The sequence below is a fragment of the Loxodonta africana genome, chromosome 1 (assembly GCF_030014295.1).
Source record: "Loxodonta africana isolate mLoxAfr1 chromosome 1, mLoxAfr1.hap2, whole genome shotgun sequence".
Classification (NCBI taxonomy): domain Eukaryota; kingdom Metazoa; phylum Chordata; class Mammalia; order Proboscidea; family Elephantidae; genus Loxodonta; species Loxodonta africana.
In genome coordinates, this window is record NC_087342.1 from 53,224,072 (window position 1) to 53,250,759 (window position 26,688).

The 26,688-nt window shown below is 43.6% G+C and overlaps 1 protein-coding gene and 1 long non-coding RNA gene across 6 annotated transcripts in view; one reads left to right on the forward strand and one right to left on the reverse strand.

The window, feature by feature from the left end:
- Nucleotides 1–732, reverse strand: part of NEDD9 (neural precursor cell expressed, developmentally down-regulated 9) — a 217,950-nt gene extending 217,218 nt beyond the window's left edge. For 2 of the 4 annotated variants that reach the window (XM_023555819.2, XM_064280671.1), the window contains exon 1: nucleotides 619–732. The gene's annotated coding sequence lies outside the window, so the exon portion shown is untranslated. The remainder of the gene's footprint in view (nucleotides 1–618) is intronic. The other 2 variants (XM_023555818.2, XM_064280663.1) reach the window with 1 other exon arrangement.
- Nucleotides 731–26,688, forward strand: part of LOC111752392 (uncharacterized) — a 43,916-nt gene continuing 17,958 nt past the window's right edge. The window contains exons 1-6 of one of the 2 annotated variants that reach the window (XR_010321230.1): nucleotides 731–2,211; nucleotides 2,695–2,796; nucleotides 3,820–3,918; nucleotides 8,621–8,801; nucleotides 19,061–19,188; nucleotides 26,054–26,201. This is a non-coding gene — a long non-coding RNA (uncharacterized LOC111752392). The remainder of the gene's footprint in view (nucleotides 2,212–2,694; nucleotides 2,797–3,819; nucleotides 3,919–8,620; nucleotides 8,802–19,060; nucleotides 19,189–26,053; nucleotides 26,202–26,688) is intronic. The other variant, XR_010321231.1, reaches the window with a different exon arrangement.

Sequence of the window (26,688 nt, forward strand, 5' to 3'; positions counted from 1 at the left end):
AAAATAAGAATGGGCTGTTGGGCAGCCCAGTGTGGAGAGGTGGAACACACTGTACCTCCTCCCAACGCCTTAGAGAAAATGCTAACAGCCAGTCTCTGCAGAGCTGGGGCACACACACAGAGTCCAACTCTCAGTCACCATTTCTTAGCCGTTGAGAATCATTCCCAGAGAGGCTGGAAACAATTAAACAACAATATCTTCCTAAAGTGTAAGTGACTACCCTGACTTTGAAGTACTGACATAATTTGCAAAAATAGAAGCTTAAGATCACTGCACCTAAGCCTCTGAGGGCAGTAGAAAGAGGGGCGGAGCCACGGACTTTGCACAGAAAGGAGCACCTACCCAAAAAAAAAAAAAAAACCCAGGAGGATTTAAAAAGTAGAATTCATGCAGGTTTTAAAGTGCATGAAAACCAGTGGCCCCCAGGTAGACTTGAAGGAGAGCTGGAGTGGCCTTTTCTTTCTTTGGAGCAGGTTGAACCCCTGCCAGTCCCAGCTCAGGGGCGGTAACAGTGAGGAGTACCACCGGATGTCTGACACCAACCCAGGAAGTAGTGGAGTTTGAGCAACCGTTCCCCCATCCCCACCCTCAGGCCCCAGCAAGTGGCCAAGAACTCACCCCAGAGTGGGAGCACAGGTGGTGCGCCATCTTGTCTTCCTGGCGTTCCTGCCCCCTCTCTGGACAGGCAGGCAGGTGGGGCCGGCTGAGCCCTGCTGCAAGGCTATGCTTCCCGCTCTCTGCAGTAACCAGATTGGCTTCTGAAGGCAGCTCAAGGCATTTCCCTACCGAGAGACCACAAACCTAGTGTGTGAGTGGCCTATGTATGTGTGTGTGTTTTTCCTTCCGGTTACTGTAAAATGATGTTGTCTCGGTTCATTTCCTCTGTGCCTCTTCTTCTTTTTTTTTTTCTCTGACAGACCTTCCGCTGCACTCTAACTGAAGATCCTTTGTAGTTTAGGGACAGGTAAGAAATCTAGTTCTAATCTCCACCATTTTCTAATTTTAGAAAGATGGGTGATCTTTAAATGTTGGTAGCAATAACATTCTCTACAGCGTATTTTCTAAGTGCCATAAGCACCTTTCTAGACCACACTGAGGCAAAAATTAGGCTATTTCAAGGCCACCAGGATAGAGATTTTGAGATTTTATGGACTCAGTGTGTTCCAGAGCATTCTACTATAAACTGACACAAAACATTCTTTCTTTTGACAAATATTTACTGAGCTTGTGCACTGTATAAGCACTATGCTGGGGAGTAGGTAGTTTACAATGCAGTAGTAGTAGTAGATTACAATGCAGTGTGGAAGACTTGGAGTCCTAGTGGTGCAGTGGTTAAGAGCTTGGCTGCTAACCATTAGTTCGAATCCACCAGCTGATCCTGGGAAACCCTATGGGACAGTTCTGCTCTGTCCTATGGGGTCTCTATGGGTTGGAATTGACTTGATGGCAACAGGTTTGGTTTGTTTATTTGTTTTTTGAAAGACTTAGGAGTTCCTGGGTGGCACAAATGGATAAGTACTCGGTTACTAACTAAAACGTTGGTGGTTTGATTCCACCCAGAGGCACCTCGGAAGTAAGTCCTGACAATATACAATTCTGAAATATCACCGTTATTGGAAGCCCTATGGGGTACAATTCTACTCTGACATACATGGGGTTGCTATGAGTCAGAATCGACGTGATGGCGACTGGTGCCGGTACTGGTACAGAAGCCTAGATTTGAGTATATGGAAGGGAATTTGAAAGTCATACTTCTAAGCCCTTTGTCTTCTTCCACTGTGCTCTTCAGTAGCAGACGAATGGATAGGCCCTGAGACGAACCACCTGGGTTTGAATTATGTCTCTACCCTTTAAATCTTTTGACACTTTTGTGCCTCAGCTTCCTCATCTGTAAAATGGGAATGATGAAAGTTCCTAACTCACAAGACAGTTGTGAGAATAAATTAATATATGCAACTCACTTAAAGAGCGCCTGGCACAAATAAATGAGCGCTATGTAAATGTTTGATATTGTCATTAGTGGCAAATTTGTATTATTATCAGCTCAAGTTTTTGCTTTTCCCACCTCTTCCTCACTTCCCATCCCTTCCTGGTACCTGGGAAGTGACTGGAGACATAAAGTGTTGAGGAGAAAGAGACAGTTGGAACGACTCCTGCTCCCAAATGATTCCCTGGTGCCCACGCTCCTGCTCCGTCTGCTCCACCACGCAGGTCAGGAAAAGGCTGTCCTTGGTCTGTCCCTCAGCTTCACACTCTGCTCATGCCGTACGCTGCACTTCTGTGATTTCAGGGTTTTGTTTAATTTCCTTTAAGGTTTCTTTGAAATTCAGATCTATTTCACTTATTTAAAAATGTGTGAGCCGCTCTGAATCTTGCCATGGAATACGCCACCTGTAAGAAGAGCCACATTTAAACAAGCAATCACACACTCAGCTCAGTAACTTGTGCAGTTGGGACATATAAATCAATCAACAAGGGAGAATGTCTGTATTCATCATTGGATGTATGTCATATCTTTAAGTGTAGCTAGTAGTGTTCATGGTAAAAATATCATCAAGATACTCTATTTATGTGTGTATGTACGTATGTATTTCTCTCTTCTTACAAACTGTTCTTGAGGAAATGTGTGCCTCAGGAACTATTCCAGATTTGAAATAGAATTATTTTATTTATTCCCAAGTTTTTATTTTGCAGTGCAGAGTATTCATTGGAAATTGATGGCAGTAGAGGAGAAATTCAGGCAGTACGGATTTTTCAAAAGTGTCCTTCTGTGCATTTTCCCTTATACCATATCAGGTAAGGTAATATTTTCTCCATTAGGATTTTAAGCAGTATACATTTAAATGTACAACATTTAGAAAAATAATTATAGTAACATAGTATCATGGGTTGAATTGTGTCCCCCCAAAATATGTGTCGACTTGGCTAGGCCATGATTCCCGGTATTGTATGGGTGTCCTCCATTTTGTGATGTGTTGTAAACCCTAGCCTCTATACCTGTGGTTATGATTCCATTTGGGAATGAGCTGTCATATTAATGAGGCAGTATTAAAACCAAAAAAAACAAACCTGTTGCTGTCGCATCGATTCTGACTCATCTAGGACAGAGTTAGAACTGCCCTGTAGGGTTTTCAAGGAGCACCTGGTGGAATTGTACTGCCAGCCTTTTGGTTAGCAGCTGTAGCTCTTAACTACTACTCAACCAGGTTTCCAGGGTCCTGTTAAAGATGACTAGGTTATATTTGTTATGTTAATGAGGCAGGAATGCAAGACCCTTACTCAGGTCACAGCCCTGATCCAATATAAGGGGAGTTTCCCTGAGGTATGGTCTGCATCCTTTTATCTTACAAGAGATAAAAGAAGAGAGAAGAAGCAGAGAGACAGGGACCTTGTTACCACCAAGAAGAAGAGCCAGGAGTGGAGCACATCCTTTGGACCTGGGGCCCTTGTGCTGATAAGCTGCTAGAACAGGGGAAGATTGATGACAAGGCTGTTCCCCTAGAGCTGACAGAGAGAGAAAGCCTTCCCTTGGAGCTGGTGCCCTGCATTCAGACTTCTAGCCTCCTAAATTGTGAGAGAATGAATTTCTGTTTCTTAAAGCCATCCACTTTTGGTATTTCTGTTACAGCAGCACTAGATAACTAAGACACGTAGTATAACTTGAATATTAACACATTAAATTTGTCTCCATAAGTCAATGGCACTCTACCCACTGTCCCAGGTATACTAAAAAACCTAAGCTTGGACTTTTTTAAAATAAAGTGCTTGATTTGTCAACTTTATTATTCATAGTTTTGTTTTTTTCATCTCTATCCTCAGGGCATGTTTTCCCACTTAGAGTTGTCTCGAACTTCCGAAAGAGGGCTTTAGCAGTCTAGGCAAACCAAGGGGCTGAGACTTCGTCCAAAAACAGATCAGGTTTGTTTTAGGGAAACAAGTTAAATATTTTTCCCACTTGAAAAGACATAGGTTTTCTATGTCTGTTTTTCTACTTATACTTGTGGGTTTTCTCCTTTTTTTTTGCTTGTATGTGTATGTATGTGTGTTTTCTTTTTTGTTTTTCCTTCTTGATTAGTGGCTGGTTATGCCACGTGTCAACATTTTAACAAACCACAGATTGTTATGATGAAAAGCAAACAGCTGTAATTTCTAATCACTTGGTCCAATGAAAACAGTGTTTACATGTTCATATTTGTTTAAATAGTCTTTCTAGCTATTTTAATTAGTTCCTGCATGCCATCTCAGTTAAGTGGAATCTCAGCACCACAGAATGGTTTATAACTACCTGTTAAGCAGTAGCCAAGCCCCAGGCAACTGTTTTGGATTTGTCATGGTGTCGGTCCAAGGAGCAACTGTTCTATGGAGTGGAGGAAGTGGGCTGGGGGAGAGAGAAGTAGGGAGAATTTGAGAAGATACAGAGAAAATTTGAGAAGATAAAAAGGTTGAAAACTCTGTGTCCAAGGTGTGGCCATTTGCTGACTCATTTTCCTCCATGATGGAAGACAGTATTAGCCATGGGAAATCAGTTGCCCACCCAACCCAATGCCATCCAGTCAATTCTGACTCATAATGACCCTATAGAACAGAGTAGAACTGCCCCATAGGGTTTCCAAGGAGCAACTGGTGTATTTGAACTGCCAGTGTTTTGATTAGCTGCCGGGGTCTTGACTACTGCACCACCAGGGCTCCAGTTGCCCATCGAGGAACTTAAATATGCTCAGAAGTTGGTTTGGCAAGTTTTTAGAGCAAATTTGTCTAGTAGTATAATGCATGTTTCATTCCTGTTTGGGAATGGGAGTGGTTTTCATTTTTAGATGAGGAAATCAGAGCTTAGAAAGAGTCCGTAACTATTCAGTAACTATTTAGTGTCTGTAAACTCCCTGGAGATTTCCTGGGCATCCCTGATACAAGAAATTTGTAGCTTAGTAGGGAGAAACCCAATGAGAAAACTGTTCCCATTAATTGGTTCATTCATGATTTCAAAACCATTCACTGAACATGTACTATGGTAAACAAAAAGTGAATTAGAATAAACTCCTTCTCTAAGAGAGCCTGTAATCTAGAAGGCACAGCAAAATGAACTTGATCCACCCTCCTCTTCTGCTTTCTTGCCACGTACCAAAACCAGTTGTCGGGGAGTTGATTCTGACTCATGGCGACCCCATATGTGTCAAAGTAGAACTGCACTTTTTAGGCTGATTTTTCAGAAGTGTATCACAGGCCTTTCTTCAGAGGCACCTCTGGGTGGACTCGGTCCTCTGGTCTTTCAGTTAGCAGCAGAGTCCTTTTCTATCTTACTTGTAAGAGGACTTTTTTGCCTTTCACATCTTCTGTTCAGTCCTGGTGTCTCTAGCCTCTTAACTTTTCTGGAACCCCATGACCAGCAAAGTGTTTAATGTTGATTTTAGTGTCCTTGTTCTTTGGTTCTTCTGGTTGTTCACTTTGCCCATTCCTAGCCCTGTTGGAAGATCAGTCCACTTTCTTTCTTGCTCCAGAGCTACTCAGACTCACTGGGAAAGCCATCTGTTATGGATTGAATTGTGCCCCCCAAAAATGTGTGTCCACTTGGCTAGGCCGTGATTCCCAGTATTGTGTGGTTGTCCTCCGCCACTTTGTGATCTGATGTGATTATCCTACGTGTTGTAAATCCTAACCTCTATGACGTTAATGAAGCAGGATTAGAGGCAGTTACATTAATGAGGCAGGATACAATCTACAGGATTAGGTTGTATCTTGAGTCCAGCTCTTTTGAGATATAAAAGAGAGAGTTGAGTACAGAGGAGAGGGACCTCCTACCACCAACAAAGAAGAGCCAGGAGTGGAGCATGTCCTTTGGACCTGGGATCCCTGCGCTGAGAAGCTCCTAGACCAGGGAAAGATTGATGACAAGGACCTTTCCCCAGAGCCAACAGACAGGGAAAGCCTTCCCCTGGAGCTGATGTCCTGAATTCAGGCTTCTAGCCTCCTAGGATGTGAGAGAATAAATATCTGTTTGTTAAAGCCATCCATTTGTGATATTTCTGTTGTAGCAGCGCTAGATAACTAAGACACTTGTCCTAAAGTAAAGCAGATTGCCTTCCCTAATGTGGGTGTGTCTCAATCAGTTGAAGATTTCAAGAGCAGAAAGGGAGTTTCCCTAGGTTGTGTTCTGCCTCCAGACAATGAGTAGACATTCTGCTAGAACACTCGTATTCTCCACCCTTCTCATTGCCTGAACTACACATTTTGAAACATAAGCCTGCAGGAGTCTCCAGCCTGTCACCTGACACATGGATCTTGGACTTGCTAGTCCCCCGCAATCATATGATCCAATTCCTTAAAGTAAATCTCTTTTTCTCTTTCTCTCTCTCCTTTCTTATTTGCCTGTCTGTCTGTCTATCTATCCCTGTCTTAATGGTTCTTTCCTCTCGAGGACCGTGACTAAAATAGGCACCTAGTAGCGCAAAAGGAAGAAAGACTCCAAATTCGTTTTAAGAGAATCTGATGGCAGATTGATTGCCCTCAGGCATCTGGCAAGCACTGATTTCTCCATTCCTTGTGCCCTGCTTATCTACCCTCTCCTGGATGATCTCCATCCTTGACTTCCTAAAAAGATAATCAAGAAAATATTACTAATGTTGCTTTTTTTGGTAATTTTTAAAATTAAATTTTTAATTTTACTGGAAATTAATTTGTTTTGCAAAAAATTAACGTAGTAGGTAAGGCCAAAGTGCTTTTTGACCATGAGCCCTGATTCCAGTTTTCTTTCCTGCTTTACTCAGAGTTAAGCACTGCTGTCTGCTGGGGATGTATTCCACCAAGATGTTCTCCATGCATTTCTATAAATCTATGTAACCACTGCTAATTTGCAACTGTGCACGTGTACAATTTCACCCTTGGGCGCGCTTGTACACACAAAAAGAACACGAGACTGAAACCATTCTATTACGCTCGGTTTCTGGGGGAACTAGGTAAACTGCCACTCTGGTTTCATATGAAATCACAATTTGAAGACAACATCTTATTTACAAGGATATCAAAAAACAAAACTGCATTGCTACTTTCAATGGTTGACAAGTTAGACCTCACAGTTGGTCTGATTTTTGTCCATTTGTCCATTTTGTCTACATATTTTAAAACATGGATTTACATCCGACTGCTTTGCTCGAAGTAGAAATTCCCATATCAAATACTAAAGGTCTATTAGCCATTTAATGAAGTGATTTTAATGGATCTTCCTTTTTACTTACAGAATAGCCAAATTAAAAAAAAAAAAAACCCTGGCTGTCGAGTCAATTTTCGACTCAAATAGCGACCCTATAGGACAGAGTAAAACTCCCTATAGAGTTTTCAATGAGCACTTGGTAGATTCCAACTGCCGACCTTTTGGTTAGCAGTCATGGCTCTTAACCACTGCGCCACCAGGGTTTCCAATAGCCAAATAAAACCAAAAAACCAAATCCATCTCCACTGAGTCAATTCTGACTCGTAGCTACCCTATAGGACAGAGTAGAACTCCCCCATAGAGTTTCCAAGGAGCGCCTGGTGGCTTATGAACCACTGACCTCTTGGTTAGCAGCTGTAGCACTTAACCACTACACCACCAGGGTTTCCAATAGCCGAATAGTTAAATCAAGCCTGTCCTGAGGCACAGGTGCTGCCCCTAGTGATGGCCTAGTTACAGGGAGGGCCAACTAAATGCCGTGACCATTTACGGCCAGTTTTTCTCTCTGGTGGCTGGTTCTTTACCTCTCCTCTCTTTGTATATTTTCCTCCTGACTCTCAGGTTGTTGTTGTTGTTGTTGTTGTTGTTAGCTGCCATGGAGTCGATCCCAACTCATGGAGACCCCATGCACAACAAAACAAAACGTTGCTCAGTCCTGGGCCATCACCATGATTGGTTGTGGATTGGACCATTGTGATCCATAGGGTTTTCAATGGCTGAATTTTGGAAGGTAATCACCAGGCCTTTTTTCCTAGTCCATCTTAGTCTGAAAGCTCACCTGAATGTTCAGGATCCTAACAACACTCAAGGCTCCACTGACAGATGGGTGGTGGCTACTCATGGTACGTTGGCTGAGAATCAAACCTGGGTCTCCTGCGTGGAAATTGAGAATTCTACCACTGAACCAATGCTGTCCCCTTATAGCAGCCCACATCTCACAAGGGATTACTATCCTTTCAAGGGATTAAAACACCAACATTGTCTGTTTATTTCCTTTAAAATCATTTTACTCTAAAAAAATAGAAATTTAAAAAGGAAATCCAACTTACCTGTCTTCTGTTTTCACCACAACTTGTCCTATCATATAACCAAAGCCTTGTAATCACATTTTCATGGAAGCTCAAACACTTAGTCCCTTGGTTCTGTCTCCACCTCCAATCTTGCTTCCCTCTCTCTTTGCACGTGAATGATCCTCAAACAGAAGCCTACACTCTCTGCCATCCCTTCTACATCTTCCATTCCCTCTTCCCTCTCTGCCTTTCTTCCATCCTGACATTTGGTTCCCAACCCCCATAAAATCACTGAAATTGTCCTTGCTAATGTCATCCATGGCATCCTAATTGACAAAACCAACAGACACTACGAAGCCTTTCTCTCTGCTGCATTTAAAATGATTGATCATTTCTTTCCTCCTAGACCCCTCCTGTCTTTCCTTGGAGTCCCTGAGTGGTACAGACAGGTGAGAGCTCAGCTGTTAACCAACACTGGAGGTACAAGTCCACCTTAGGAAGAAAGGCCTGGCGATCTACTTCTGAAAAATCAGCTACTCTGACACACATGGGGACACCGTGAGTTGGAATCAACTCCCTGCCAAATGGTTTGGCTTTCTTGTTCTTTGTTTCCTTTCTTTGGGGGACACCACTCAGCCTTGGTTTGACCCCCTTTGTGGATCACCTCCTCCACTAGTGCTATCTAGTTTCACCCTTGGACACTATACTCTTTCATTCTACAGCGCTCTCTGGGTGGCTCATCTACTCCCATTTAGGTCAGGGGTAAGCCTTCTCCTTCTGCACTCCCTTGGTTAATGCCAGCTCTATACTTTTAGTCTCTGTCCCAAAACATTGCAAACCTTCTTTTCCCTGCTTCTTAATGTCAACCAATCACCGCACTCTGTCTGAAAAATAAATTAATAAATCTCAAATCTGGTTGACCAGTTCAGTTCCGCCTGTGCATGTCCGTGGCCACTGCCTTAGTTTAGACTCTCACTGCGTGGACCATGACAATTCCTAAATGTGGCAGCCCTCTTCTAAACACAAATCCTGAGCACATGGCAGGTTCTCAGAAGATCTAACTGAAGGAACAGCTCTACAATACTGAATATTCTCAAAGATTTTCAATTCTGCTCATGTCATAACCTGCTTAAAGACTTCCACAAACTCACTGTTGCCTGCAAAATAAAGCTGAAATGGCTTAGTTGGTGAATCTAGTTTCACCCTGTCTTCTTAGATTATATTTGACCTTGTACACCTCTGAAGTCTCTGGGTCATACAAGCAGTTACTATACTTGGTGGTAACTGAATGTTTGGAGGCTCGAGCCCACCCAGAGGCACCTTGGAAGAAAGGCCTGGTGATCTACTTCCAGAAAATCATCCATTAAAGACACTCTGGAGCATGGTTCTACTCTGATATCCACGGGGTCACCATGAGCCAGGGTTGACTTGATGGCAACTGGTTCGTTTGTTTTTTCTGTCCACCCTACAGTGGCCTTCACACTCCCATCACACCGAACTGCTCACTGTTCCCTAATAATTCATGACTTCTCAGCATTAGGGCTTCATGAAGGCTGTTCCCCTGACTAGAATGCCCTTCCTCCTTCTTTTTGGTAGCCCTTGGCAATGTCCTTCAAGACTCCACTCCCCTGGACAGTCACCTTTCCCCCTTGCACTGTCAACCAATGGGTTCCATTGCTATTACAGCATTTATCACCTGATGTCACTATAATGGAAACCGTGGTGGCGTAGTGGTTAAATGCTACAGCTGCTAACCAAAGGGTCGGCAGTTTGAATCCGCCAGGCGCTCCTTGGAAACTCCATGGGGCAGTTCTACCCTGTCCTGTAGGGTTGTTATGAGTTGGAATCGACTCTACGGCACTGGGTTTGGTTTTTGGTTTTGGTCACTGTAATGTGTCTCTTCTCCTGGACCTCGGCTCTCTTGAGGGCAGGGTAGAGCAGGTACTGGTGCTTACTCATTTCTGAGACCAAAACTAAAGATTTTACAGAACTTACATGGAGATGTTGCATCAGAATTACCTATGAGGCTGGTTAAATATAGCTTCCCCGGCCCCACCCTAGAAATGTTGAGTCAACTTAGCAGAGGAGTGGGACCCAGGAATACACGTGCTTAAGAAGCATCCCAGGGGGCTCTTATGTACATGAAAGCTGAGAACACTGTTACAGTACCTAATAAATATTTGATGAACAGAGACATGCTGAAAAGTCCCGCGATCGTTACTCCTAAAAATCTGCTCTATTTCCTTCATTCCTCTGGGGTGTAGTTTGGCTGGGGCCAGACCCAGGCAATTTGGCTCAGCCATGGATCAAAGTGACCTAATAGGAAACAGCCTTGCATTATTCTCTAATCAAGTCATGCAAAGTACCTATTGTCCTGTCCAAAACCAAGTAATGTTCAGGGTCATTCAAAGTCCTGGAGATGGCTGGCTTTGATAAGAAGAGCTAACAAATTCTTGCTCAAGTGAGAACAGGTATTGCTGGCATGCTCTGCATTTTTAACTCACCAAAGCCAGGTTCTTCAGCTTAAGTGTTTCACAAGTGCCTTCTAATGAGTCGCACTGCTTCATTTGCTGTGCTCATCACAGCCTTGGTGACTCCAGTATCAGTTAATAGCCCTCCCTATTGATTTTCAGTGGATTATGAACGGGGGCTTTACAATTTTCAGATTTGAGGTGAGGCCGATGGACCAGTGGAAAGATAGGCGTACCTTGTTTTGGCCACAAGGGCTCTCAAATGTCTTTTTAAATTTCTTCAGTAGATTTCTGAGTCCTATCCACATGATCTTGAAATCTGTTGTAAAGCACAGTGCCGGGCATAACGAAGACTTTAAAGAATAAGCATCATCTGAATGAACTCAGCACTGTGCACAAAACCCTCAAAAGTTTTTTTTATTTATCAAAGAAGTAAATCTTTTAAAAAGTACGTATGACAAAAGTATAGACACATGTAACCATAAGGTAGTTAAATAAGCATACATGAGAGGTGGAAAAGAAAAGAAAGTCAGCAGGAGTAATTTGAAATTGGTGGTGCCTTCATGGAGGAGTCGAGACCTGTGTGTAGCATTGAAGAAGAGTCAAGATATAAACCAGCAATTAAGCCACCTCCTAGATAGCTCATGGAGTCCTGGGTGGCACAAACAGTTAAGTGCTCAACTACCAACCCAAAGGCGCCTCGGAAGAAAGGACTGGTGATCTGCTTCTGAAAGGTCACTGGAGCCCAATTCTACTCTGCAACACATGGGGTCGCCTGGTGTTGGAATTGACTTGGCAGTGACGGGTTTGGTCTTTTTGGTTTAGATAGTTCATGTGATACCATAGCTAGGCAGAGCCTTAGAGGTCATCTGATTTATTATTGTGTATGTTATTTATCCTTTCATATTTTCATTATTTATTTATTATGCAAGTTATACAGTTGAAACCAGAAAAAATAAATACATCGAAAAGATGACATAACCAACGTTACATGGGAATATATATATTTTCAGATGTTCCCCCACGTGTAAGTAGTGTGGTTTATTATGATTTACCAGTTTCCCATTGCTGCAATAGCAAATTATAACAGACTTAACGTTTTTTTTTTTTTTTAATGGTTTAAAACAACACAAATTTATTACCTTACAGTTCTGTATATCAGAAGTCTCACACTTCTTCTTTCGGGAGAGTCTTGCCTTTTCCTTACCTTTTCTGACTTCTGGAGGTCACCCACATTCCTTGGCTTGTGGCCCCTTCCCCCTCCAAGACTAGCAATGTTTCATGTTTCTGGCCATCCTTCTGACCACAGCCAGGAAACTTCTCTGTGTTTTTAAGGACTCGTCTTAGTTACCTAGTGCTGCTATAACAGAAATACCACAAGTAGGTGGTTTTAACAAACAGAAATTTATTTTCTCAAAGTTAGGAGGCTAGAAGTTCAAATTCAAGGTGCTGGCTGTAGGGGAAGGCTTTCTCTCTCTGTATGCTCTGGAGGAAAGTCTTTGTCTCTTTTGAGCTTCTGCTCCTAGGCCATCTTCATGTGACTTGGCATCTGTCTTCCTCCATCTCTGCTTTTCTCTTGGTTGTTTAATCTTTTTTGTATTTCAAAAGAGATTGATTTAAGACACACCCTAAACTAATACTGCTTCATTAACATAACAAAAAAAACCCATTTCCAAATGAGATTATAACCACAGGTATACAGGTTAGGATTTACAACACATAGTTTGGGGGGACATATGTTTCAGTCCATAACAGGACCCATGTGATTAAGTTGGACACACTTGGATTATCCAGGATAATCTCCCCATATCAAGTTCTTTAACTGAATCATGGAGTCCCTGAGTGGTGCAGATGGTTAAATGCTGGTCTGTTAACCTAAAGGTTCGAGGTTTGAACCCATCCAGAGGAACCAGGGAAGTAAGTCCTGGAGATCTGCTCCCAAAAGGGCACAGCCATGAAAACCCCATAGAGCAGTTCTACTCTGCACACCTGGGGTGTCTATGAGTCGGCATCGACCTGATGACAACTAAAAGGTAGTCACGTCTGAAAAGTCCCCTTTGCCATGTACAGGTTCTGGGGATTAGGGCATGGACATCTTTGATTGGCTGTTAGGCCGCACACCAAATATAGAGATTAAACATCTAACGTTCAGAGAGGTTGAGTGACCTCTCCAAGATCACAAAGCTGGTGGGCACTGGATCTATTAGTTAAACACCTTCAGATTGCAAGGTCCAAAGACAAAATTAGATTCTCAACTAAAGGAAATTTATGATAAAAGGGATGCAAAGTAGAACTGCAAACGGCCTGAATAGACGTCGAGCCCAGCCCCCCAGAAACTGGCACCTCATTCTCAGTCTACAGACACCACTATCTTTTTTGTTTTTTTCTTTATTCAATTGTTTATTGTATTATATATACATATATATATATTTTTTATTTTCATCTTTTTTTAATTGTACTTCATATGAAGGTTTACACAGCAAACCAGCTTCCATTAAACGATTAATATTGTACTGTTTTGTGACATTGGTTGCCAACCCGATCACATGTCAACACTCTCCCCTTCTCAACCTTAGATTTCCCGTTACCAGCTTTCCTGTCCCCTCATGCCTTCTCGTCCTTGCCACTGGGCTGGTGTGTCCATTTATTTTTTTGATGAGCTTATAGAAATTGTGCTCATTTTATTTTTTTATTATTGTACTTCATAGACTTTGTTTTCACTGAGACTGTATGTTTTTCTTATTTCGATGAGTAGGTTTGTTAACTTTCTCTTTGTGGTTACTTTTAAATTTACTTTTATCTTCCTAGGTTTGTACCAGTCTGTTATTACTTGGTATCGCCTTGCCTTCCTCTCCATTAGAAACTTCTATACCTACACCGTTTACTCCCTCTTTTATTGTTCTGACATTGTTGTCATTTGCAGATTAACTTCTCTGCTTCCCTGTTGTAAATCTTTTGGTTTTGAATAGTCCTTGAGAGTTCATTTCCTAGGTTGGTATCTGGCTAGTGCGATCTTGCGTCCTAGATTCAGGCTGTGGTCTGATGTTTGTTCTCAAACTGAACGACTGCCTTTAATAATTCTTGTAAGTTTGGTTTGGTTTTTACATATTCCCTTAATTTCTGTCTATCTGGAAATGTCCTAATTTCACTATTATATTTGAACGAGACTTTTGCAGGTTATGTTTTTCTTGGTTGGCAATTTTTCTCTTTTAAGGTTTTATATATGTCATGCCATTGCCTTCTTCCCTGCGTGGTTTCTGCTGAGTAATCAGAGTTTAGTCTTATTGATTCCCCTCTGTATGTGACTTTTCATTTTTCTCAAGCTGCGCTCAGGATTCTTTCTTTATCTTCGGTTTTAACGAGTGTTATTATGATATGCCTTGGTGATTTTCTTTTGGGGTGTATCCTATATGGGGTTCATTGAGCTTCTTGAGTGGTCAGCTTTTCACCTTTCATGACATTAGGGAAGTTTCCTGTCAGCAATTCTTCAGTGAGCCTCTCTGTGTTTTCTGTTTTCTCCTCCTCTTCTGGAACTCCGATCACTTGCAGATTTTTTACATTTGATTGTACCCCACATAATTCTCAGGGTTTCCTTAGGCAAACTGTTATCCAAGTGTTTGTCTTTAATTTAGCTGATCCTGTCTTCCATTGTTTCAAACCTGCTCCTCAGACCTTCTATGAAATTGTCCATTTCTGAAATCTTGTTATCTTTTGGATTTCTAATTGTTGTTTTTGTATGATTTCTAGTTGTGAATTTATTTTGGCATTTTGTCCCTATATTATTTTCCTGAATTCTTCCATGTTTTTGTCTGTATTTGCCATGAATTTGTCTGCTTTTTCCATGAATGTTTATTTTTCCCTCATTTTTATCTGCTTTTCCTTCAACTCTTGGGTAGCTCTGAATATTAGAGATTTGAATTCCCTACGAAGTAGTTCTAGTGCCTTTTCTTCTATTGGAAAGTCATCTGGTGTTTTATTTTGGATATATACTGGAACCATCCTGTCCTGTTTTTTTTTTTTTATGTTTTGATATTGTCTGCTGTCTTTGGGACATTCAGTAGTTATTTTCTTCATTTATTGATTGTAGATTTGTTTGTTTTGCCCTGCTTTTTGTTTTATATTTGGTTGTGTCTGAGCAGCCAAGCTGTGCATTCTTTGTTGTTTGCTCATCCATAGGCATGATACTTTTCACCTCCTTGTCCAATGGTCAAGGCCAGTCACTCAGCTCTGGTGCAGCAGGGCAGGTCTGGCTGGGATGGGTTGTTTGTGGCATGTACTGGGGCTGATGAGGCAGGTGGGGGATGGGTGCAGGCAGGTTCCTGTTGGCCATGCCTTTGCTGTTCAGGGGTGTGATGTTCAGCACATGGTGCAGATAGGCAGGGGGGAGGTGGGAGGTTGTGATGTGTGGAGCCAAGATGGGTGTGGGAAAGAAAAGAGAGTGGAGAGAGAAACAGGAGCCAAAAACAAAAACAAAAAAAGTGGTGAGCTTGCTGTTGGAGTGGAGATATAAGAAACTGAGAAATGAAGAAAAATGAAAAAAAAAGAGAAAAATAAACAAAAATCTAAAAAAAAGAAAGAAATGCCCCCAGTGATTCCACTGGCAACCAGGGAAGTGGCTCCCAGGCCTTGGGGAACAGCCCATCTAGAAAGGGTAGAGATGGCACACAGCACCACACATTCAGGAGACAGGAAAAGAAGGAAAACAGAGAGAGGTGAGAAACTGAGAAATGATGAAAAGCAAACAGGAAGAAAAAAAAAAGAACAAATTAAAAATAAATAAAAAAGAAAAAGGAAGGCCCCCAGGGATCCCACTGGTGCGGCTTCACAGACTGGGGAATGGCTCCCAAGCTGTGAAGTACAGCCTGGCTAGAAGGGGCAGAAATGGCACACAGTGCCAGGTATTCAGGAGATAGGAAAAGAAAGTAAGTATAGAGAGATGAGAAACTGAAAAATGAAGAAAGACAAAAAGAAAATAAATAAAAAGAAAGAAGAGCCCCCACGGATCCCACCAATGCAGCTTCACAGATTGGGAAGGTGGCTCCCAGCCCAGCTAGAAGTGACTCCGAAGCCACAAGAAAAAAAGAAAACAAACAAACAGACAAAACAAAATTTAAAAAGGCCCTGGGGATCCCGCAAGTGTGGCAGTGCAGACAAGGGAAGCAGTTCCCCAGCCAAGTGGTGCTTCACAGCCTGTCAAGAAGAAGCAAATATGGCACATGGAGCCAGGTGTTTGAGAGAAAGGAGGGAGAGGAGGTGGGAGGCAGGGAAGAGACCGAAAGAAGTTGAAAAAAGCGACATAAGCAACAACGAAACGGCACTGAAGGAGGAGGCCAGTATGGGTGGGACGAATCCAAGCAGCACAGGGCTGGCACTTCCCAGGCTGCGCATGGTCACTCAGCCCGCTGGGAAGTGGTGGAAGCCAAGCGTGGAGAGGAAGCGTGGGGGGTTGGAAAGTGTATATCACTGGTTACCAGGTGCTCTGTCTTCTGCTGGGAGCTTTATGAAGCTGCTTTCCAGTACTCACCGCCTGCCGATCTCCAACTGTCCAGATGGTGAATCCATGCTGCATTAGCTGATAGGGGACCTTTGTTCATATCTCCTCCCTCTCTGTTCTCTGTCAGTTTCTTATTCCATTTGATGTTTGGTTGAGTTCTTTGTCTCTTCATTCAACAAGGTTCCAAGATTGATGTCTGTCTCTGTTGTACTTAGTTTTTCGGGTCTTTGCTGTGGAGGGATGGCGTGGTGCTTCTATGTATAGTGCTTTGTTGGCTCTGCCTTATTATTGCACTTTAGATGAAGTTTTACAGAACAAACTAGTTTCTCATTAAACAGTTAGTACACATATTGTTTTATGACATCGGGTAACAACCCCACAACATGTCAACACTCTCCCTTCTTGACCTTAGGTTCCCTATTACCAGCTTTCCTGTCCCCTCCTGCCTTCTAGTCCTTGCCCCTGGGCTGCTGTGCCCTTTTAGTCTTGTTTTGTTTTATGGGCCTGTATAATCCTGGGCTGAAGGGTGAACCTCAGCAGTGACTTCATTACTGAGCTAAAAGAACGTCCGGGGGCCATACTGTTGGGGTTTCTCCAGTCTCTGTCAGGCCAGTAAGTCTGGTCTTTTTTTTTTGTGAGTTAGAATTTTGTTCTATATTTTTTTCCTGCCCTGTCCAGGACCCTCTACCGTGACCCCTGTCAGAGCAGTCAGCGGTGGTAGCTCGGCACCATCTGGTTGTGCTAGACTCAGTCTGGTGGAGTCTGTGGCACTTGTGGTCCATTAGTCCTTTGAATTAATCTTTCCCTTGTGTCTTTGTTTTTCTTCATTCTCCCTTGCTCAGATGAGGTGAGACTAATGGAGTATCTTAAATGGTCACTCACAAGCTTTTAAGACCCCAGACGCTACTCACCCAAGTAGAATGTAGAACATTTTCTTTATAAACTATGTTATTCCAACTGAGCTAGATGTTCCCAGAGACCATGGTCCCCACAGCCCTCAGCCCAGTAATTTGTTCCCTCAGGGAGTTTAGACGTGTCTAGGAAGCTTCCATGACCTTGCCTTGGACAAGCTGTGCTGGCTTCCCCAGTATTGTGTACTGTCTTACCCGTCACAGAAGTTACCACTTATCTATTGTCTAGTTAGTGTTTTTCCCTCCTGCCTCTCCCCTCCCTTGTAACCATCAAAGATTGTTTCTTTTTGTGTGCAAATCTTTTCATGAGTTTTTACAGTGGTGGTCCCATATAGTATTTGTGCTTTTGTGATTGACTTATTTCACTCAGCATAATGCCCTCCACATTCATCCATGCTATGAGATGCTTCACAGATTCATCATTGCTCATTATTGTTGCATAGTACTCCATTGTGTATATGTACCATAGTTTGTTTATTCATTCATCTGTTGTTTCCTAGGTTGTTTCCATCTTTTTACTATTGTGAACAGTGCTGCAGTGGACATGGGTGTGCATATGTCTATTCATATACAGGCTCTTATTTGTCTAAGACACAACCATCTTGTTGCTCTCCCAACAGCAGGCAACAGTTGAAGCCACTGCCAGTTTCTGTTTCCACTTTGGACACTTCTAGACCCCTTCTAACTCTCTCTCTTCAATGTCCTTTTACGCATAGTTTCTTGGCTTCCACTACCTCATGGCTTTGCCCACTGATTCCTCTCCATCAGTCGCTTGGTTTCTGTACTCTCCATGACTTGCATTTATCTCTGTGTGCCTTACATTCCAACTCCCTAAGAGAGGATCTGATATAGCCTGATGGTCACTACAGGGTACGGGCACGGTGTTGGGTAGAGGCCTTCCACTGCATTATCTCACTGGCTGCCAGTGAGCGTATGTATGGCTGTGTTCCAAAACAACTGCCATGTTCTGTTTTCACCAGCCAGAAACTCAGGTCAAACAAGACAGTCTGTATATGTAAGAAATCAATTAGGGCCACAGGCAAGGTGGGCACAAAGAGACTGTTTCTCAAACCCTAGGCCTGCATTTATTCCACCATACCCCTGCAGATACCAGTGACGCTTGCAGCAAGTCAATTCCAACTCAAGGCGATCCCATGTGTGTCAGAGTAGAACTGTGCTCCACTGGGTTTTCAGTGGCTGTGACCTTTCAGAAGTAGATTGCCGGGCCTTTCTTCCTGGTGCCTGTGGGTAGACCTTTGTGTTCACAGCTGAGCATGTTAATCATTCGCACTACTCAGGGACTTCCTGAGGTTGAAACGTATCTGGGAACCACAACTAGCATCACTCAGCTGAACTAGAGTATAAGCAGGGGCTGAAAGAGAGGGAGAGAACGGTGCCCAGAACCAACACTGAATATGGAAATTTCTAAAAGCAGAGGTAAAAGCTTAGGTCATTGCTTTCAGTTGCTTTAAAGCTCTAATTACTGAGCTTTAACAGAACGGCCACACAGGCTTATGAACGTTCCAGAATTATATCATTTTTTCAGTAACCAGGACCTCAAGTTACTCCCACAAACCACACAGGGCCTTGTGAAATAAGGGTTTGAAAAGGGGACGCTGATGTTTCTAAATTTTGCATCCATTTGTTTTCCAGCTACGTTTGCTCTGAAGGGGAAAAATGGTCTCATTAATGCGGAAGGAATGAGAGTCTAAACAAGCTTCAGAAGGAGAAAAGCTCTCTCGGGCATGCTGAGCCCTGCCACTGCCGCCCCCTTCCTAATGGATGAATGTTGTTGTAAAAGTTTCATCTGCTATTTCCCACAAAAATGGGTGCTGCAGTCACAGCTCAGAGATGCCAACACAAATCCCAAACATAGCCACCTCCTGATGGAGGACACAAGATAGGCTGTTTTCGGTCTGGACTTAGGTAACTGCAGACAAAAGCTGATTTCAAATTTTAATTAATTACAGGGGAGGAAATGGCCATCTGATAGATGGAGGTCTTAGCACATCTGCTTTTCCCGATGGAACTGGACTGGTGAAGCAGCCGAGTATTGGGATGCTGCCAAGTGACACATGACCAGGGCATTTCCTACGTGGTATGCTACTTTTTCTCCTCATGTGGTGCTTTTACAGATGCCTCCTCAACTTCCTACACCCTATAATGATTAATAGAATTCATTCATTTTTAATCTGAAATACACAACACTCTTCATACACTCAATCAAAACATTTTTGAGCACTTAGGACTGTGTTAGGAGCTGGGGATATTGAGTAAAAACATAAATAGTCTAGTGTGTGTTGAGTTATTTTGGCCACCAATAGTGTAAAATACAACTCATAATGGCTTGAGAAATAAACTTATTGTATGCCTCACAAAACAAGAAGCCTGGGGGTAGGGTGGTCCCAGGATTGGTTAATTCAGTGGCTCAATTAAAGTCACGATATCACCCCAGCTTTGCTCTTAGGTTGTTTCCATACGACTGCAAAGTGGTTGAGGCGGTTTGTTGTTGCTGTTGTTACTGTGTGCTGTCGAGTCAATTCCAACTCATACTGGCCCTATAAGACAGAGTACAAATACCCCATAGGGTTTCCAAGGCCAAGTGGAATACACAGGAATCAAATCAACTACTTCTGTGGAAAGAAACAATGGAGAAGCTCAACATCATCTGTCAGAACAAGGCCAGGGTCTGACTTTGGAACAGACCATCAATTGCTTATACGCAAGTTCAAGGTGAAGCTGAAGAAAATTAAAACAAGTCTATGAGAGCCAAAGTATGACCTTGAGTATATCCCACTTTCAGGAATAGATCTGACACGTTGAACACTAGTGACTGACGATGACATGAGTTGTGGAATGACATCAAGGACATCATACATGAAGAAAGCAAAAGGTCATTTAAAAGGTAGGAAAGAAAGAAAAGATCAAAACGGATGTTAGAAGAGACTCTGAAACTTGCTCTTGAACATAGAGTAGCTAAAGTGAATGGAGGAAATCTTGAAGTAAAAGAGGTGAACAGGAGTTTTCAAAGGGTGGCTCAAGAAAACAAAGTAAAGTACTATAATGAAATGTGCAAAGAGCTGGAGTTAGAAAATCAAAAGGGAAGAACATGCTCAGCATTTCTCAGGCTGAAAGAACTAAAAAAAAATTCAAGTCTCAAGTTGTAATAGTGAAGGATTTTATGCGCAAAATGTTGAATGATGCAGGAAGCATCAAAAGAAGATGGAAAGAATACACAGAGTCACTGTGCCAAAAAGAATTGGTTGACGTTCAACCATTTCAGGATCTCAGGAGGTAGCATACGCTCAAGAACCAGTGGCATGCAAGGAAGAAGTTTGAGCTGCACTGAAGGCATTGGTGAGAAACAATGCCTGCACTGAAGGCAAGGCTCCAGGAGTTGATGGAATACCAACTGAGATGTTTCAACAAATGGATGCAATGCTGGAAGCACTCACTCATCTATGCCAAGGAATTTGGAAGACAGCTACCTGCCCAACTGACTGGAAGAGATGCTTATTTGTGCACATTCCAAAGAAAGGTGATCCAACAGAATGCAGGAATTACTGAACCAAAACCCAAACCAAACCCGTTGCCTTCGAGTCGATTCCGACTCATAGCGGCCCTATAGGAAACAGTAGAACTGCCCCGTAGAGTTTCCAAGGAGCGCCTCGTGGATTTGAACTGCCGACCTTCTGGTTAACAGCCATAGCTCTTAACCACTACATCCCCAGAGTTACTGAACAATATCATTAATATCACATGCAAGTAAAATTTTGCTGAAGATAATTCAAGAATGGTTTCAGCAGCATATCAACAGGGAACTGCCAGAGATTCAGGCCAGGTTCAGAGGGGGATGAGGAATAATGGATATCTCTGCTGATGTCAGATGGAGCTTGGCTGAACGCAGAGAACACCAGAAAGATGTTTACCTGTGTTTCACTGCTTACGAAAAGGCATTCAACCGTGTGGATCATAACAAATGATGGATAACAATGTGAAGAACAGGAATTCCGGAACTTAATTGTGCTCATGAGGAATCTGTACATAGACCGTGAAGCAGTCGTTTGGGGTTTAAAATCAGGAAAGGTATGCATCAGGGTTGTATAATTTCACCATATTTATTCAATATGTCTGCTTAGCAAATAATCCGAGAAGTTGGACCATGTAAAGAAGAATGCAGCATCGGGATTGGAGGAGGACTCATTAACAACCTGCACTATCCAGATGACACAACCTTACTTGCTGAAAGTGAAGAGGACTTGAAGGACTTACTGATGAAGATCAAAGACCACAGCCTTCAGTATGGATTGCACCTCAACATAAAGAAAAAAAAAATCCTCACAACTGGACCAATGAGCAACATCATGATAAATGGAGAAAAGACTGAAGTTGCCAAGGAGTTCGTTTTACTTGAACCCACCATCAGTAACCGCGAAAGCAGCAATGAGCAAATCAAACTACGTATGGCATTAGGCAGATCTGCTGCAAAAGACCTCTTTAAAGTGTTGAAAAGCTAAGATGTCACTTTGAAGACTAAAGCGCACCTGATCCAAAACATGGTGTTTTCAGTCGCCTCATATGCATACAAAAGCTGGACAATGAATAAGGAAAACCGAAAAAGAATTGGTGCCTTTGAACTGAATGCCTTTGGTGTTGGTGAAGAATATTAAATATTCCGTGGACCGCCAGAAGAATGAACAAATCTGTCTTGGAAGAAGTACAGCCGGAATGCTCCTTAGAAGCAAGGATGGCGAGACTTCATCTCACATACTTTGGATATGTTTTTGGGAGGAACCAGTCCCTGGAAAGGACATCAGGCTTGGTAAAGTAGAGGGTCAGGGAAAGAGAGGAAGACCCTCAGTGAGATGGATTGACGTACTGGCTGCAACAATGGGCTCAAACATAGCAACGATTGTGAGAATGGCGCAGGACCGGGCAGTGTTTGGTTCTGTTGCACATAGGATTGCTGTGAGTCGGAGCTGACTTGGCAGCAGCTGACAACAACAGCAACGATCTTTACAGGTAAAAGAATGACCGCGGCAGTGGTTAACTGCTCAGCTGCCAACTGAAAGGCCAGTTGTCAAGTCTTTTCTCCCACAGCAGTGGCTCAGTGGGAGAAAAGACTTGACAACTGCTCCGGTAAAGACTGCAGCCTTGGCACCCCTATGAGGACTCTGTCCTGTAGGGTCGCTGAATGTTGGAATCCACTCAGCAGCACACAATAACAGTCTTTACGGGAACTGATCACCAGGTCTTTTCTCCCACAGAGCAAGTGGTGGGTTCCAGCCACGGACCTTGCAGTTAGCAGCCGAGCGCCTAACCACTGCACCACCAGGGCTTCTTGCAGAAGCTTTAGGCAGGACATTCTCAGCCACATCCAAATGCAAAAAAACAAAAAACAAAAAACCACTTTCCTTTTCTTTGGGTCTCCCTCCTCTTTGTGAGAGCTGATCCCTCTTCTAGAAGCCCCACCACCCCTCCTACAACTCCTCAGCAGAAATGCCTTCAGCCATGAGGGGTAGAACTGCACCTCAGGCCTGTTCATAAGCTAATCAACAGCAAGGGAAATGAATTGCTCATAATTGGCTTTTGTTGTTGTTAGTTGCTGTAGATTCTGATTCACGGGGACCCCACGTGTGCAGAGCAGAACTGTGCTCCACAGGGTTTTCAAGGCTGTGTCCTTGCAGAAGCAGATCGCCAGGCTTGTCTTTAAGGTGCTTCTGGGTGGGTTTGAACCACCAACCTTTCAGCTAGTGGTCAAGTGCTTAATTGTTTGCACCACCTAGGGACTCCCTCCATAATTGGCTTCCAAAAACCAAACCCAACTCATTGCCTCCGAGTCAATTTCAACTCAATTTTGCCTCCTGGAGTAAGAAAAGGGTTCAGCTTCTCATGAAGCACGAGGCTACACCATCCACGGACAAAATCCAGTCTGTTAGCAGAAAAAGAGGATTGCTGTCAGGTGAAGTCCCTGAATGGTGTAAATGGTTGGTGCACTCAGCTGCTAACCAAAAGGCTGGAGGTTCAAGTCCACCCAGAAGTGCCTTAGAAGAAAGTCCTATTTCTGAGAAATCAGCCATTGAAAACGCCCTGGAGCACAGTTCTACTCGGACACACATGGAGTCAGAATTGACTCCATAAAACTCTAGTGCCGCCGAGTCGATTCTGACTCATGGCGACCCTATAGGACAGAGTGGAACTGCCCCATAGAGTTTCCAAGGAGCGCCTGGGGGATTCAAACTGCCGACCCTTTGGTTAGCAGCTGTAGCACTTAACCACTACGCCACCAGGGTTTCCTCGACTCCATAGCAACTGGTTTTATTATCTGCCTGGCACTGTTCTGCGTGCTGGAGGTATAGTGGTAAACAAAACAGACAAATCCTTGCCCTCAGGAATCTTATATTCTAATAAACAGGCATGAAATGAATAAATAAACAGACATTTTATATGTTATGTGACATAACTGCTGTGGAAACAATAATGCTAAGTAGAAGGTGGGCATGAGGCAGGGAAATCTCTGTTTTTTACAGGGTACTTAGGGAATGCCTCTTTGGTAATGGAACATTTAAGCAGAGAACTGAAGGAAGCAGGTGGCCGAACCATGAAATTTGACAGAGAGCCCAGCAGTGCAAATGCCCTGAGGTGCGGTTGTGTTTGGCACCCTCAGGAGATGGTAAGGAGGCCCATGTGGCTAGAACGCAGTGAGCAAGGGGGGGAAGAGGAAGGAAATGAGATCAGGAGGCAGTGGGGTGGGTCAGGAAGGGCCTGTGGGCCAATGTTAGGCTTTGACCTCTACTCTGAGTGAAGTGGGGAGCCATTGAGGGTTTTGAGAAGAGGGATGACAAGATCTGACTTACACATTTGGAAGATTACATGCAAAAGTCAGTGTGCATCCCAGTCGCCTGGGGCTCTTGTTAAAATGCCGATTGTCCAGCAGGTGCAGGGCAGGGCTTCAGGCTCTGTGTTTCCAGGAAGCTCCCTGGTGATGCCAGGAATGGCGATCCACAGCCACGTTTTGAGGTAGAAGGATTTAGGAGCAACTGACGCAGAGTATTTCAATGTAATGTGTGAATTGTTTTAGTAAGGGAACTGTATGAACATAACTGAGCAAGTGGGTTAAGGCAAAACCATGGCAATTGTTGACTGGTGAGCAAGGAGTGGGTAGGTGATTCTGAAGATGATGAAGAGGTCTGGAAGGAATGGTATAACTATCTCAAAATGCTTGTTGAAACCAACCATGTGTCAGCTGTCACCCAGGCAGCTGAGACACAAAAGTGAGCAGGAAAACCAGGGCCCTGTCCTCATGGAGCTTATGTCTTGGTGGGAAAAGGCAAAAAAGGGGAAAGTGGTTGAGGCTAGGGGCACTGCTCTAGTTGTTGATGTTCGTTGCCTTAGGGTCAGCCCTGACTCATGGGACCCCGTGCACAAATACAGCAGTGGCTGCCCAGTCCTGCCGCATCCTCGTGATTGGTTTTGGACCAGACCATTGTGATCCACATGGTTTTCACTGGCTGATTTTTGGAAGTAGACCAACAGGCCTTTCTTCTTAGTCCGTCTCAGTCTGGAAGCTTGGCTGAAACTTGTTCAGCATCACAGCAACATGCAAGCCCCAACGACAATGAGGTGCACTGGATGAGAACTGGTCTTGGGTTTCCCACACGGAAGGAAGAATTCTACCACTGAACCACCAGGGCCCACATCCTGCTCTAGTAAACCAGTTGCCATTGAGTCAATTTCAACTCATGGTGACCCCGCACATGTCAGAGTAGAACTGTGCTCCATAGGGTTTTCATGGCTGTATCCTTTCAGAAGCAGATTGCCAGGCCTTTCTTCTGAGGTACCTCTGAAAAGGTTTGAACCTCTAACCTTTTGATTAGTAGCCACCTTTAGGAAAAAAAAAAAAAGAGGTTATTATTGAGTTGAGAGCTAAGGATGCAATAGAGCCAGTCATGCAGTGGCCTGGGGGAAGAGCATCCTGGGCAGAGGGAGCAGCGGGACAGAGACGAGCAGGAGAGAGCAGGGAAGTGGGAGTTCCTGAGGATCAGTCAGATGAGTGTGGCTGGAGCCCAGTGAGCAAGGGGAAACGGTACGAGACAGGGTGGGAAGACCAACAGAGGCCAGGTTATGCAGGGGCCTTGTAAGCCACGGAGGAAAGCTTGCATTTTATTTTAAATGCAGGAACAAAATAGTCTGATTTAAAAAAAAAAAAAAAAAAGGTAACTCTTGCTACTGTATGAAGATTGGATTTTGCCTGTGCTTTTTTTTTATGGGGGCTGAGTGGGGTGTGAATTACTTGGACGTGAACAGAACTGAACTTTAGAAAGATGAAGCTGTCAGCAACATGCAAAAATGGCCTGGAGAGGAAAGAGAAGCTATTTGGAAATGCCTGCAATTGAGCAGGCAGGAGAGAGGAAGTGGGGAGGGCCCACTCGTCCACACTCTAGATAAGGCTGCAGGAAGTGAGAAGAAAGATGCAAATACTGCCAGTTCACTGGAGCCCAGGAACAAGAGGTCAGGAGTTTCTCACTAACTCAGCCCTCTCCACACCCCATAGTGCTTGTTACAAGTAGTATTTTGCAAGGTTTTAACCTGAACATTTGCCATCCGGTAGACTCTGGCTCACACTGACCCCATGTGTGTCGGAGTAGAACTGTGCTGTGTAGGGTTTTCAATGACTGATTTTTCGGAAGTAGATTGCCAGGCCTTTCTTCTGAGGTGCCTCTGTGTGGACTTGAACTTCCTGCCTTTCAGATAGCAGCCTAATGCTTAACTATACGCACCACTCAGAGACTCCCTCCAGTTTTGACCTGGGCCTACTGAAAAAGTGGGCCCAGGGCAGTAGCCTCAGGTGATTTTTATATTCACCTGGTCTTCATCTCCCTCTGCTAAAAGGAATGAAAGGGTGCTGACTGCTTTTTGTGGGTACCAATAGCTCTCTCCTGCCCTTCGTGCCTTTCTTTCAGATCTGCTGATTAGTTTATAACCCAAGTAGTGAGATTTCAGGACTTCCAGGATGGATCCACCTTAAAAAGTAGCCAGATACTTGCTAAGGAGGCATCTCCACACCCTTGCTGGAGCTGGTTTGAATCATTACTGGGGATTCAGCTTAAGGTAAGAGCAAACTCAGGGTAACACTTTCAGCTATATTTGAATTTGTATTTCATTTGTATTTTAATGTAAATGAGTTTCAGATCCTTCTTGAGAGAAGATTTTGACTGGGAAACAGTGGATGGCTGGGCCCAGAGTGGGGCTGAGGCTGGGGGAGCAGAATGGGGAAGGGGAAAGGGGAAGGACGAGGCACAGACTCCACTCCTTCATGTGGGGGTTTGCTCAGAGCCACCACCCACCCCCTTCCTGTGCACAGCACTCTGAACACACTGAATGAAAAAAGGGAAAATAATCTGCCTTTATAACTTTGCATTATCTCCTGTGCTTGATGAATTCTAATGTGAGCTGTGCATCTGGACAGTTATCGTAAATACATACGTATATGTATATCAAAACCATTGCCGTTGAGTCAATTCTGACTCGTAGCAACCCTATAGGACAAAGTAGAACTGCCCCATAGGGTTTCCAAGGGAGCGCCTGGCGGATTCGA